General features: G+C 43.0%; 1 long non-coding RNA gene across 2 annotated transcripts in view; it reads right to left on the bottom strand.

Annotated features, from left to right (window-relative positions):
• Positions 1-11,101, bottom strand: part of LOC106733780 (uncharacterized) — a 95,558-nt gene extending 84,457 nt beyond the window's left edge. For both annotated transcript variants that reach the window (XR_001369674.1, XR_001369673.1), the window contains exons 1-2: positions 11,047-11,101; positions 10,323-10,428 (exon numbers count right to left, since the gene is read on the bottom strand). This is a non-coding gene — a long non-coding RNA (uncharacterized LOC106733780). The remainder of the gene's footprint in view (positions 1-10,322; positions 10,429-11,046) is intronic.
• Between the last annotated feature and the right edge of the window lie 1,831 nt (positions 11,102-12,932).

Below are 12,932 nucleotides of genomic sequence, written 5' to 3'. Positions count from 1 at the left end.
TATATATATATATATAAAACACTGTACTTTTATAGAAATGTCATAATGTCATTCCTCAAATGATTATTGGGCCTTTCAGTGACGTTTTTCAAAGAGTTACAACCATTTTCTTCCAGTTTTTTTTTTTTTTCTAAGTTCATTTTGTTTCATAACAATTATGGTCACACATAAATGCCTCGACCTTAGTAGCTTGGGTAATCTTGCAGATTGCTCCTGAAATCGGTGAGTTCCTCCTCCATGGAGCAGAGTAGATACAAAGGTCTGCCTTGAGCTGCTCTCTTGTGTACAGAAGGCTACTTTGTACAGCAGCCTTGGGATTAGACCATGTGGCCCCTGGAGAAGCCAGAAAGGGGAAAGGACAAGGAGAGGCCAAAATTCAAGCCAGCCATGTCAACTTCAGTCCTTAGGTTGTGAGGTAATTTTCCATGTACTTTCTGTTGCCACTAGATTCAACATCTCATAAATATCAAATGCACAAAATATGAACCCATCCTATGAGCCATCCAGGTCAGTGCAGCACTGGTATTCTGGTACCATCATCTGGAGCTGGAATTATGGTGAGTTCAAGAGTCAAGCCTGGACTTTAGGTTATAATTTGCCCTACCCATCCATGGGCTTCTCATCATTAGGGAGGTTGGCCCCCATTTTCAAAATAGTCACTCCATCATATCTCTGGAGACAAAAGGGCATGGGAGCTTAGAAACTGTCTGGGTTAGAATCCCAGCTCTGCCATGGCTAGATAGTGACATTGGGCTTGAGCTTCCCTCCTGCATCATGCAGTAATCCAAAGAGTATCTGTCTGGAGCCAACAGGTGGGTGGTGATTAAAGTACTAGATACCCACGTGGCTGACTGAGACACAAGTCAGTGGCTTGCTTTCTCACTTTGACTCTATCTTTCTTTGGTAAGTGTACATGCCCTATGATAAATTTAAATAATAATAATAAAATTACAATAGATAAATCATTCTTAAAATACAAAGAATACATATGTCCAAGTGGAAGCAAAAATGTAATCAGACCGTTCATGTATATCCCCTAAATACAACACATAGAAGCAGTCTGTATGTATAAAGTATTATTATCCATCCCCACACAGGGAAGTCCTCACATGAGAACAATACAGTTTCAAGGTCTTCAACCTTGAAAGCTGTTACTAATAGTTCAGGTCCATTTCCCATCCCCCTTATAAAAATTCCTTATTGTAGGGAACCAGCAGTTAGCGTAATGGCTATGTCGCTGGATTCCCACGTAGTCGACCGCGGTTCGTGTCCCGGACCCGGTGGCTTAAAACTCATGCCGGGCGCGTGTGCATGTGTGCCCAAGATCCCGAGAGGAGAATGGAGGAGAAGGGATTGCGGCGTGACCATCCCCCCTGGGGGGTGATTTCTCGCTTTCTGTCTCTATGTCTCTCTCTGTCTGTCTGGCGAGCGCATGCGCCCTACAGTGAAAATCTCTCCCCCCCCCAAAAAAAAAAAATTCCTTATTGTAACCACATTTTTCCCCCACATTACTGTACTCTTCTCTCCTTGCTCTGTTCCCTCTCCTTGGATGCCTTTACCAATTTTTGCTTCTTACTATATATTTTTCAATTAGTTGTTCAAAAGTCACCCCATCTGGATAATTGTTTCATATCTATTTTTCAAAAGAGGTCAGTCTCTATTCTCTTATGTCTTCTTTCCTACATAAGAGTCAAGCTCAGACCAGCCTCTGCGGCACAGCAAAAACACTAGAGCAGTGCTGGAAGCTGTATGGCTACCACCACTCCGATCCCAGGTCAGCCTCAAAATATGCTAGGCATGTGCGTGGGTACGCAGGATCCTGGGGAACTGGCAGATTGGAATAATTGTAGCAAGATGAGACCTTATCAAGTGTTCTCTCCTCTCTCTCTCTCTCTCTCTCTCTCTCCTCTCATATACACACATGCACTTCCTATCACAAAAACAAAAGGGAAAAAAAATCAAGTCTGTTTCTCACCTGGATTGAGAACTCTTGGAAGACAGAACCTACGTTCTCCCATCTTCATATTTCCCCCAGCACAAACAGAAAGTTGGTGCTCAGGAAATGCTGACTTATAAATGCTCTTTTGTAAGTGAATTATAAAAGAACAAATAAATTTAATGTTTTGAGATAATGGCATTGTGCACAATTTATGAGGTGTCTGCCAACATAGCATGATTTCATAGATGCCAGGAAAACATCATCACTATATGTTTTCATTTATATAATATTATTTATATTTGCACTAGAGAAATCTAGGAAACCATAGTGCCAAAAAACAGATTAAAAACAACAAACGATATGTCCACATGTTCTTCTATGCGTGAACTCATTTCTTTTTTCTTTTTTGTTTTTGGAGAGGTTTTTGCTATAGGGCATGTGCGCTCACCAGAAAGTCCGAGAGAGACAGAGACAGAAAGTGAGAAATCACCCCCTAGGAGGGATGGCCATGCCACAATCCCTTCTTCTCCGTTCTCTTCCAGAGATCTTGGGCACGCACGCACATGCGCCCGGCATGAGTTTTAAGCCACTGGGTCCGGGACACGAACCACGGTCGACGACATGTGAGTCCAGCGACATAGCCATTACGCTAACTGCTGGTCCCGAGTGAACTCATTTCTTAAAACTCCACACATTCACTTATTTATGAAAAGGTTCAACATCATGCTGAGTTCCAGGACCATAGAACTTAATCAGATATTGGGACCAGCAGTTAGCATAATGGCCATGTTGCTGGACTCCCATGTAGTCGACCGCGGTTCGAGTTCCGGACCCGGTGGCTTAAAACTCATGCCAGGCGCGTGTGCGTGTGTGCCCAAGATCCCAAGAGGAGAACAGAGGAGAAGGGATTGCGGCATGGCCATCCCCCCGGAGGGTGATTTCTCACTTTCTGTCTCTCTGTCTGTCTGGCGAGAGCACGCGCCCTATAGCAAAAACCTCTCCAAAAAAAAAACTTAATCAGACATGACCCATGGTCCCTACTCTGTAATAACCTTCTGTTCTGATGGTTTGACATTCCTACAGAGTTCTAGAAGTGTATAAAGAAGAGTCTACTATGGCCTGAATATTTAAATAAATATGCTGAAATCTTTACGCTCAAAGTGATGATACTAAGTGTTGGGGCCTTTAAGAAGTTATCAGATCCCGAGGATGAGGCCTTCATGAATGGGATTTAATACCTTTTTATTTAAAAAAAAAAAAAAAGGAAAAAGAAAAGAAAAGAAAGGAAAAGAAAAAAAAATTTAAGGGAGACATTCATTCCTTCCACCATGTAAGAAAACACCATCTATGAACCAGGAAGCAGACCCACGCCAAACACCAAATCTGCAGATTTCTTGGACTTCCAGCCTCCAGAACTGTGACAAATAAATTTCTGATGTTTTCAAGTCACTCAGTCTATGGTATTTTGTTATAGCAACCTGAATGGACAAAGACAAGATTTTTCTCTAATTGTCTTTTGTGCCTACCTAGTAGGGATGAAGAATCTCAGGTACATTTTTGCTGGGAACAAAGAGAATCAGGAAGAACCTAAGGGCTCTGGATAACTAATGAGCTCCACAAAGGGAAGCACACAACTGGTGGAGAGAAAGGAGTCAGGCCACAATGAACTTACCCAAGACATCTCTCTCAAGGAGACGGTCAAAAGAGAAGACTTATTAATAACTGGATTCAGTGGAAAGAGATATGAAAATAAGCCTTTTTGTTATAGTTTGGATGACCCCCAAAACTAATATGTTGGGGTCTAGTCAGTGACATGGTAGTTAAGGCAGCTAGACTACATGGCTGACTGTATGGTTTGACTCTTGGGCCCGGTAGCTTGAAAAATACTCCAGGCCCAAAATCCCAAGAGAGGAATAGAGGAGAAAAGAATGTGGTGTGGCCATCCCCCTGAAGAGAAATTTTTCACCCTCTGTGTGTATGTGTGTGTGTACGTCTTCCTGTCCCTTTCTGGCAAGCACGTGTGCCTTATAGGGAAAAAAATGTCATATATTGGGATTTGGTTGTACTGTAAAGGGGTTAATCGAATATTTAATCCCTTCATGGTGTACTAGGGTAGGACTTTTGAGTGTGATAAGGTCATTAGGACCTGGCCATTATGATTGGGTTCTGGTGCATTTATAAGTAAGGACACCAGAGCAGACAGAAACCTACGGGTAGTGCTGGGTCTACAGTTCTGCCCTCTACACTTTGTCCTGTCTTTGGACCTTCAGGTCAGAACTGTGATTCAATAAACCTCTATTTTTTGGAGAGGTTTTTGCTATAGGGCGCATGTGCTCGCCAGACAGAGAGAGACAGAGAGACAGAAAGCAAGAAATCACCCCCCCAGGGGGGATGGCCACACCGCGATCTCTTTTCCTCCATTCCCCTCTCAGGATCTTGGGCACGCATGCACACACGCCCAGCATGAGTTTTAAGCCACTGGGTCTGGGACGTGAACCGCAGTCGACTACATGGCGGTCCAGCAATATAGCCATTACGCTAACTGCTGGTCCCAAACCTCTATTTTTTAATAAGTCATCCAGTCTCAGGTATTTCTATTAGCAGCACAGAAACAGATTAAGATGATTCTCTGAAAGAAAGAGCCCATTTTGGAGTTAAATACCTGAATTTGGATTTTACCTGTCTACTTAATAGCCATGAAAATGTGGGCAATTCCTTGAGTCTCTGATATCGTTTCCTCATCTGTACAATAGAGATGACTTCCCCGTGTCTTTTGTGATGATCAAATAAAATACAAATCAAATAACATATGACACCGTATGAGCTTAGTGTTTTTCTTTTCCTGTCTTTGGTACAAAACAGTCCTTGTATTTAGATGCACTTCTGTTCTGTATTGCTCTCTGTCAGAGTCCACAGATATTTGTCACAAACAAAACACGTGAAATACAGATACTCTGCACTCTAGGCAGGACCTGGGGAAGCCTTCAGGACCTGGATTTACATCACGTTAAGGCTGATCTGTCTCTCTTGAATCACTTTCTGGATCCAGGACTCAGACAGACTTGTCTGACTTGCCTGCAGGTTAAGTCCAACGCCCTCCTTGTGGACGGAACCTCAGGAAGTACCATCCTTGGCAGGTCTAAGCGCAGAGAGTGGGAGTACTGGATTATGAGACAGCCCTGGCCCCTGCCTCTAGTTCCTACCACCTGACAGCCAGAAGCTGGACCCACTGCAGTTTCAGAATCTGAGCTGACCTTAGGCAAGCACATGGGATGGGAGGTGTGGGTGGGCTGTGCTTCCTTCAAACATGAAAGTTCAAAGTCTTGGAGGATGTCACTTGGCATGGAAGAGAGGCAGCAACAACTACAACTAGGGTGGAATTTCCAATGATAAAAGGTCCCATTCAGAGCTGCGTGCCCTCTTGCCCAACAAGAGAACAAGGAGACACTTGACGGCATTCAAAGGCCTTGAGCTCAAAACAAAGGGACACAATTTTCTCCACTTTGTCTTCTGAGTTTTGAGGCCTGTCCTGTGTGATGCCAGGTTATAAAAACAAGCAACAGTTCATCCCACTATGCCTTGGCAGAAGGCTTGCTCCAGACATCGACCTGGAGTCTGCACTCTGGGCTGGCTTTCCCTAAAGGCAGAAGCATAGGCTTCATCTGAACAATAATAGATCTGGATTGGAGGCTGGACCCGGTCATCCGGTGTAGAAATGTAAAGTCTCTAAGACTCGTCTCCTTCCTTGCGGTATATTACCAAGTCTCTGATTACTCCTGCACCACTTCTGCCTTCATCCCCATTGCCACGGACTGTCAGCTCCTCTCTGATCCTGAAGTGGCCCAAGGGGCAAAATTACTGAGATTATGTTTGGAAAAGTTTCATAACAGTCCCAAATCACAATGTTATCCTGAACTGATCTATCGAACTGGATGAGCAAGAGCATCTCAACTATTTATTAAATATCACGATGTATTTATTGCTCAGAGAAAATTTACCTGAGTGAGGGAGCAGAAACTTGGAGAAGTTGTCTAAAGTGTAGGACGAGTTGGTGACAGAGCTGCCTATTTTCACCATCTAGATATCATTGCATCCTTCCACCCCAGCCCCTCTCATGTAATGTTTGCTATCTTCTTTCCATGAGAAGCCTCTTCCCCAACATTGATCACATGGAAAAGATCATGGCGGACAACCCTCAAGTCCTGCAGATGATCCTCAAACGGTCTTGCAATAGAGCTTTAGAAAATTTTATTTTAAACATAATTCAATATTTATGCTAACTATTCATATATTGATCAGTATCTGAATATACTAATTTCTCCATGCACTAGCTGCTCAACATCCCATTTCTGATTATAAGAGTCTATAAAGTGTAATAAGGATGCACCTTTACAAGTATAATTTATAGGTAGCACAATGTATGTTTCAAGTGTGAAAACACTTAGGTTTCAGGAACACGGCATCCCTGAGCAAAGAGTCAAGGTACTTACTTACAAGCCAGCTCACAACTGGGAAAAGAAGGTCTCCAAAGAAACCTTGACAATGGAAATCTTGTGTCCCTGCAGCACATGTTCAGTCAGAGACGAGAAATGTTCGAGCATCTCCGTCTCCAAGAAAGATGCCAACTCCTCTCTCCTGCACATCCTCTCCGCGGATTCTTCATCAGGCTCCCAGGAACCGCAACGTGGCTACTTTGAGAGGTGCCTTATTCCCTAAAACAATGAGGTTCTGTCCAATTGTCTTTGGGAGGCATTTATAGCTCGAGGACATCACTCTGTTTTACTGAAAGTACTCAGAGCTGGCTTCTTGGGACATGGCTGGGAGGGTGTTCAGCTAGATTGGGCAATAGCAGATGTTCCAGGGAGACACTGAGACATTCTTACTGCAGGGCATCTAGCAGAAAGGGACTTGTCAAGAAAGGTGAGGAAGAAAAAAATGAGTTCCATAAAACCCAGGGTGAGCTCACTGACCCATTACTCTGACAAAGTTGTGAGTGTCACGAGCTCAAATCCTCAGTGGGTTCCCCACATAAAGGCAATATGAGGGGCAGAACACATTGCTGAAGCCTCCACTCTTTGTCTCAGTAATTGATGAGAAGAAACAGCCTCTATTCATCTGGCTGGATAGCGTTCTGGAATGCGGTGGCTCTGCCCGAGGGGCCACTGAGGAGTACACAGAGCAACATTGTCATTCCCAGAAGAATGTGGATGCCGCTCTGCACAGTAGGCTCGCCCCCACCTCACCCCCCCAACCGCTGCCTCCCATATCTATGGGCAGCAGCTAAGAGTTCTTAAAATAATAAATAGCTGGCTGAAGACTCCCTTCTCAAACCCCAGAATTCCAGTGCAATTCTACTTGACTCAACAGGTTTTAGACCACAGCACAGGAAACTCAGAGTCCATAGGCCTCCCACCCTCACCCGCTATGCCCGGGCACCTTTTATAATGATTTCCCCAAAGCTTTATGTCTGGGAGAAAATCTACAGAGCAGCCAAATCTAGGAGGGTTCGAAGGTGCTGAGTTGAGCAATCCTGCTTACTATGCATGATATGCAAATGCAAAAGTGACCAGGCTAAGTCTCCTGTGGACCTGACTGCATTCCTGTGTCTCCATGCCTCGTACTAGGATAACTCACCAGCCTCTCTTCTCTGCCTGGGAACTGCACACAGGGTAAGCACAGGAAGGAGATGAGGAAAAGCAGGAATCTAGGTTCTTGATTAGCCCTGTCCTGAACTTCTAGAGTGGTACCGGACCAAGATGACAGTGATAAACTTATCTACAATCAAAAAAAGTAGAAACAACTAAAGTTCAGAAATCAAAGAAACTGAATTTTATTTCTACCTATGCCATCTGCAGAGCATGTGTCTCTAAATAGATGATTTAACTTTCTGTGACACAGTTTCCCCATCTAGAAAATGGGGACAATAATCGGCATGCCCTGGGTGTCATGCCCATAACATTATAGATAACAAATACTTATTAGTTAATTAATGAGTAACAGAATAACTAGTACAAAGTCAATGTTGCTTTGAGGATTCACTAAAATAATACCCTAAATGGTGAATGTGCACAATTTAGGAAGCACAGCAGAGAAACATACCTCACTAAAGATTCCTGAGAAGGGTTTTATATAATGTGGTGTTTCACAACATGTGAGCTGCCTGGCACTAAATCTGTCTGATACTGGTTAACAGACTTTCTGTGGAGGAAAGCATTCATGGGAAAACATTCAAGAAATTCTGAAATAAGCAACTACAGATAGATTTAGGTCCTGTAGCACATCTCGGGGTATACTGTAAATTTCCAAAAGATATAAAATGCAGCTTTGTCTAAGCCCATCTGATCACTGGACAGTTTTTCACAGTTATTTGAGGAGAGTCAATATCCTCAAGGGTGCAGTTGGAGAAATAACTCCTGTAGACTGACCCATAAGAAGGAGGTCCCACGGGACTCACACTATGAAATGACCTCTTGGGTTTCTCAGTGGCTGCATGTGTGCATCCTTCCTTTTGCCAAGCCATTTTGCAAAACTGTGACACTTGCAGTTTTCTTTAGGTAATAAAATCTTTTAGGTTTAATTATCATTCACCTGCAAAATGAAAACAAGAACTGATAAAAATGACACATCAATGTGGTGCAGATCACCTGCACACAGCTTCAACCCCTGAGTGGACCTGTGTCCACAGAGGTTAAAGTGGAGGATCTGTGTGACAGACGAACTTCACAACCTCCAGGGGAAGAACTTAGATGATGAGACTTAGCATTTTTTCATGGTCTGAGATTCTTAGAGAGTCACCAAAAGGCCCATGAGAGTCATGGATATGCTCTATGGGGCATGAAAGAAGCCAGAAACCAAAAGAGCCAGGACAGTTTCTCCCAAATCACCCATACTCCTACTCAAGATGCTGCTTTGGAGAAGCAGGACTAGTGACAGGTCTTCATTCACGTTTACATTCATACATATGAGCAATCATTTGCAGTTAGCGCCTGGCAGATTTTGGAGCCATGTGTAAAGTGCCAAATGATATCTGGCTTTGGCATTTCTTGGCATCCTGGAAAAAGATCTTCCCTTTAAGAGTGGTGAACTGACTTGTTCAGGAGCTGTAGGGTGTCAGCAAACTGGTTTCCATCTCAGACATGGAGCTCTTTGTCCATGATGCTGGGACACTCAGTGACAAATTCAAGGAGGCTTTTCCTGAAGAGCTCAAGGTACAAGTCTTGTCTCTTACCTGCAATCCCGAGCCCTTCTGGGGCCGCTGGCACCTGGCAGACAACCCACCTAAGTTCACTATCTCTGAGATCATCTCTGTGCTCAGAAGCACAAAGTACAAAGAAGGGATGATGCCCCAGAAAAAATACACATGCCTTTCTTTACTGCAAGCTACCAAGCTTCAAAATGAGGGATGTTTGAAAAGTTCCCACCTACTCTCTGAAGTTTTCATTTACAAGTAACCACTTAAGAGTCTCCTGTGCTCCACGTTTGTGATCAGATGTAGAAGGCCCAGGGCATGCCTCAGGAGTGTGCAGTATGCTGTGGGGATGAACAAGCAAGTCATTACACTTTACAACGAGGAATAATTTTAGGGCAGAAATGCAAGGGATGACCAGATCTTTGGGAAACAGTCCAAACCTGGACAGAGTGGAAGCTTTGCTACAATGTGTCCTAAACTACAGCATGAGAATGAAAGAAGCTGGTCAAGTGAAGAACAAGCATTGGGAGAGGTGGTTTCCAGGTGAAAAGAAGAAGAAAGAAGGCATGTCCTTGTCCTAGTTTTGCCTGGTTCCATTTGTCTGTTTCCTATTGCGATGTAATGAATGAACACAGAGTGGCTTAAAACATCATCAATTTATCTCTGAATGCCAGAGACCGGAAGTCTGAAGTGGGTCTCATGGGTCTATCATAAAAGTGCTGGTTGGTAGCATTCCTTTCTAAAGCTCCTAAAAAAATTTTTTTTTCTTTGGGTTTGTGACCCTCAGGTAGCAATCACCACCTCTGCTTCTATTATCACATCTCCTTCTCTGTTACTTACCTGCCTTCTCTTCCATTTATACACAGATTATAGTGGGCCATCAGATAACTCAGGATCATCTCCTCTTCCCAAGATCCTTCATTTAATCACATTTGCAAAGCGGCCTGTTTTGCCATATTTGCAGACATTGAGATATGGACATTTTTAAAGGGTGGGGGATAATTCTAGATATCACACCATCTATAGCCCTAAACATAACCACCTATTAAATGAGTTAGCCTCAAACAATCTGTCCAGCTCTCACAGTGAGTGGAAAATAGTTATCCAGAAACTAGAGCTTGACAGGCCAGATCTAGAAACAGTAATTCAAGTCCCATATAGACGTGTCTTAATAATCCAAGTGGTCTATGATACCTGGTCTTTGGTACAAAGCAGCAAATCCCAGTATATTCTCAGTCTCTGTCCATGGCTACGCAGCCTTCTGACCTGGTAGAGAGTCCAGGAAGTTGGCCATTTCCACCTAGAGAAAAAACAAGGCAAAAGTAGTTTCTCATCTTCTCTTACCTTGAAAGCCCTGTTCTGAAAGTCCCCAGGTCTCTAGGATATCCACATCCATGCAGAGATATATATCGAAGTCAAATTCATTTTTAACTGCTGTTCTCCCCCCAAATTCATTTGAGAGTTCATTCAAACTCTACCCAAATCATTATTATAAAAATAAGAATAAATCAAAGGCATACTGAACAAAATAAGCCTGAGTCAGCAATTGTTTGCAGAAAGATGTTCCATTTGTCTAGGTAATGGACAAGGATTAAATGAGTAGAAGAAAATACTATGACCTGGCAGGAGAAAAATAAAAATTAAAAACCTTAAAATGAGAGTCCAAGACTTCGAGTACAGCTTTTCATTTGGTCCATATATTATGAGATCGGTGTAGATGAATATAACTTTTGTTTTCATATTCTTATTTTCTCTTATCGAAAAAAAAAAAAAAAAAAACAGAGAGAGGAACCTAGCTGGGATCCAGAAAGCTTAGCAATCCAGGAAAGGAGAATGTTTCTCCTGTAGTGAGTTGGGGTGAGAATAAATTTTTCTCTCAGCGTGTGTGGATGAGAAGAGAACCAGTGATGTTAGTTACCCAGGAAACTGCTGAGAAGTGCCGTCCCAGATGCTATCAGTGTAGAACGTTTCACCTTTGCTAACTCTTCTTATCTTCTGTCATCTGTACAGTGACTATGAAAAATGTTCTCACTGGGTGTTTCTGACTCATTTTCGTGATGGTCCCATGATGTCTGAAGAAGTTAAAGTTTAAACTCACTCCCTTCCTACTGGTCTGTTCAGCTCTGTGGATTCTGACTGTAACCGGACTGATTGCTAATGCCTGAGTTTTCCAGAAAGGCAGATAATCTGACCAGGGCAGTGGCTGTTATTTGCTGAGGAAAAAGTCACCCAGGTTTTAATTGGTGCTCTTAAAATGGTGCTCTTGAACAGCAGCAATAAATGCAACCCGGCCTGTCAATGTCTCCAGTCCCAACTGGTGTTATGAAGATCTCTATCTAGGAAGAAACTTCCTCAAAGATTAAACAACAGGCTTGAGTTTTGGAGACAATAGAAACATTGTCTTGGGCTTTTGAGACACTACTCCTAAAGGCACTTAGAGAACACAGAGTATTCTTATTGATCCTGACACAATTTATGTATTGTTCAGGAGCTAGCTACAAGTGCTATCAGAGAAAAGTCTGCATTTGAGGTCCCTGAAAACACTAAGGTCAGCCTTACAGTCCCCAAAAGATAGAAATGATTTTTTAAGAAATTTGCCAGGGAGTTCGCTTGCAGAAAAGAATGAGAAACTGAGAAAGCACCACCCGGGGGGGATGTTCACATTGCAATCCCTTCTCTACTCTCCTTCCTTTCAGGATTCTGGGCACACAGGCACACATCCCTGGCATGTTTCTCAAGCCACCAGGTCCAAGACTCAAAAGTCTGCCACATGAGATCCAGCCACCTTAGCCACTGTGCCATCACTAGTGCAAGATGATTTTTTTTTTTTTAATGTGACATATTTCACAATGTCGTGACAGCCACAGGTCCAGATTCAAGGTGCCTCCGACTATCAGTCTCAGTTTCAAACATATCTAGAGTGTGCAGGTGTATGTAGTGTGTGTTTGTGTGTGTGTGTGTATGTGTGTGTGCCAGGCTGTAGCTGTTTGTGTGTGTTTGTGCTGGTATCTATGTGTAAAGTGTGCCTGCTTTCATAGGGTGTAGCTTTTATTTCTTTTGAGAAATTTTTGCTACAAGGCATTTGTGCTCGCCAAAGAGACAGAGAGAAAGAAAGCAAGAAATCACCCCCAGCAGGGATGGGCTCACCACAATCCCTTCTCCATCCTCCTCCCGGGATCTTAGTCACGCATGCACATGTACCTTGCATGAGTTTTAAGCAGCTGCTTTTGGGACTCGAACCACAGTCAATTATGTGGGAGTCCAGTGACATCACCATTAAGCCATCCGCTGGCCCCAGAGGGTGTAACTTTTAAAGTAAGCACAGATTTTAAGCTTGCCAGGGCATCCCCACTGTCATTATCTCCTCAGGTTTGTAGTTCTCTGCAGCTACCCAGCATTTTCACTTTCTCAGTTAAATTAACAATTTTCCTTGAGATAGAAAGAATAATTCAACCCAAGTACTTGGGGCAGATGAACCCATAAGAAAAGAGTAAAATTAGTCTTAATTGGCAACCTTTTGCATATTAAAAGACATGTATTATTTGTTTTGTTTTTTTAATTGCCAGAGGATGAGAGTGGAAGGGAGACAGCAACAGGGAGACAGAGAGAGAGGAAGAGAGAGAAGTTCTTCTCAATGGGGTATTGTCCTACCGCATTCTCTTCTCCATTTCTCTATCATGCCAGGATTTGGGGCACACATGTACATGTACCTTGTGTGTGTGTGTGTGTGTGTGTGTGTGTGTGTGTTTACAATATGTAATATTTTTATTGAAAATGCATGTAAGCTTAACGCATCATAGTAAG

The sequence above is a fragment of the Tupaia chinensis genome, unplaced genomic scaffold, assembly GCF_000334495.1.
Source record: "Tupaia chinensis unplaced genomic scaffold, TupChi_1.0 Scaffold144952_1, whole genome shotgun sequence".
In the NCBI taxonomy this organism is placed as follows: domain Eukaryota; kingdom Metazoa; phylum Chordata; class Mammalia; order Scandentia; family Tupaiidae; genus Tupaia; species Tupaia belangeri.
This window is presented reverse-complemented; position numbering and strand designations above follow the sequence as displayed.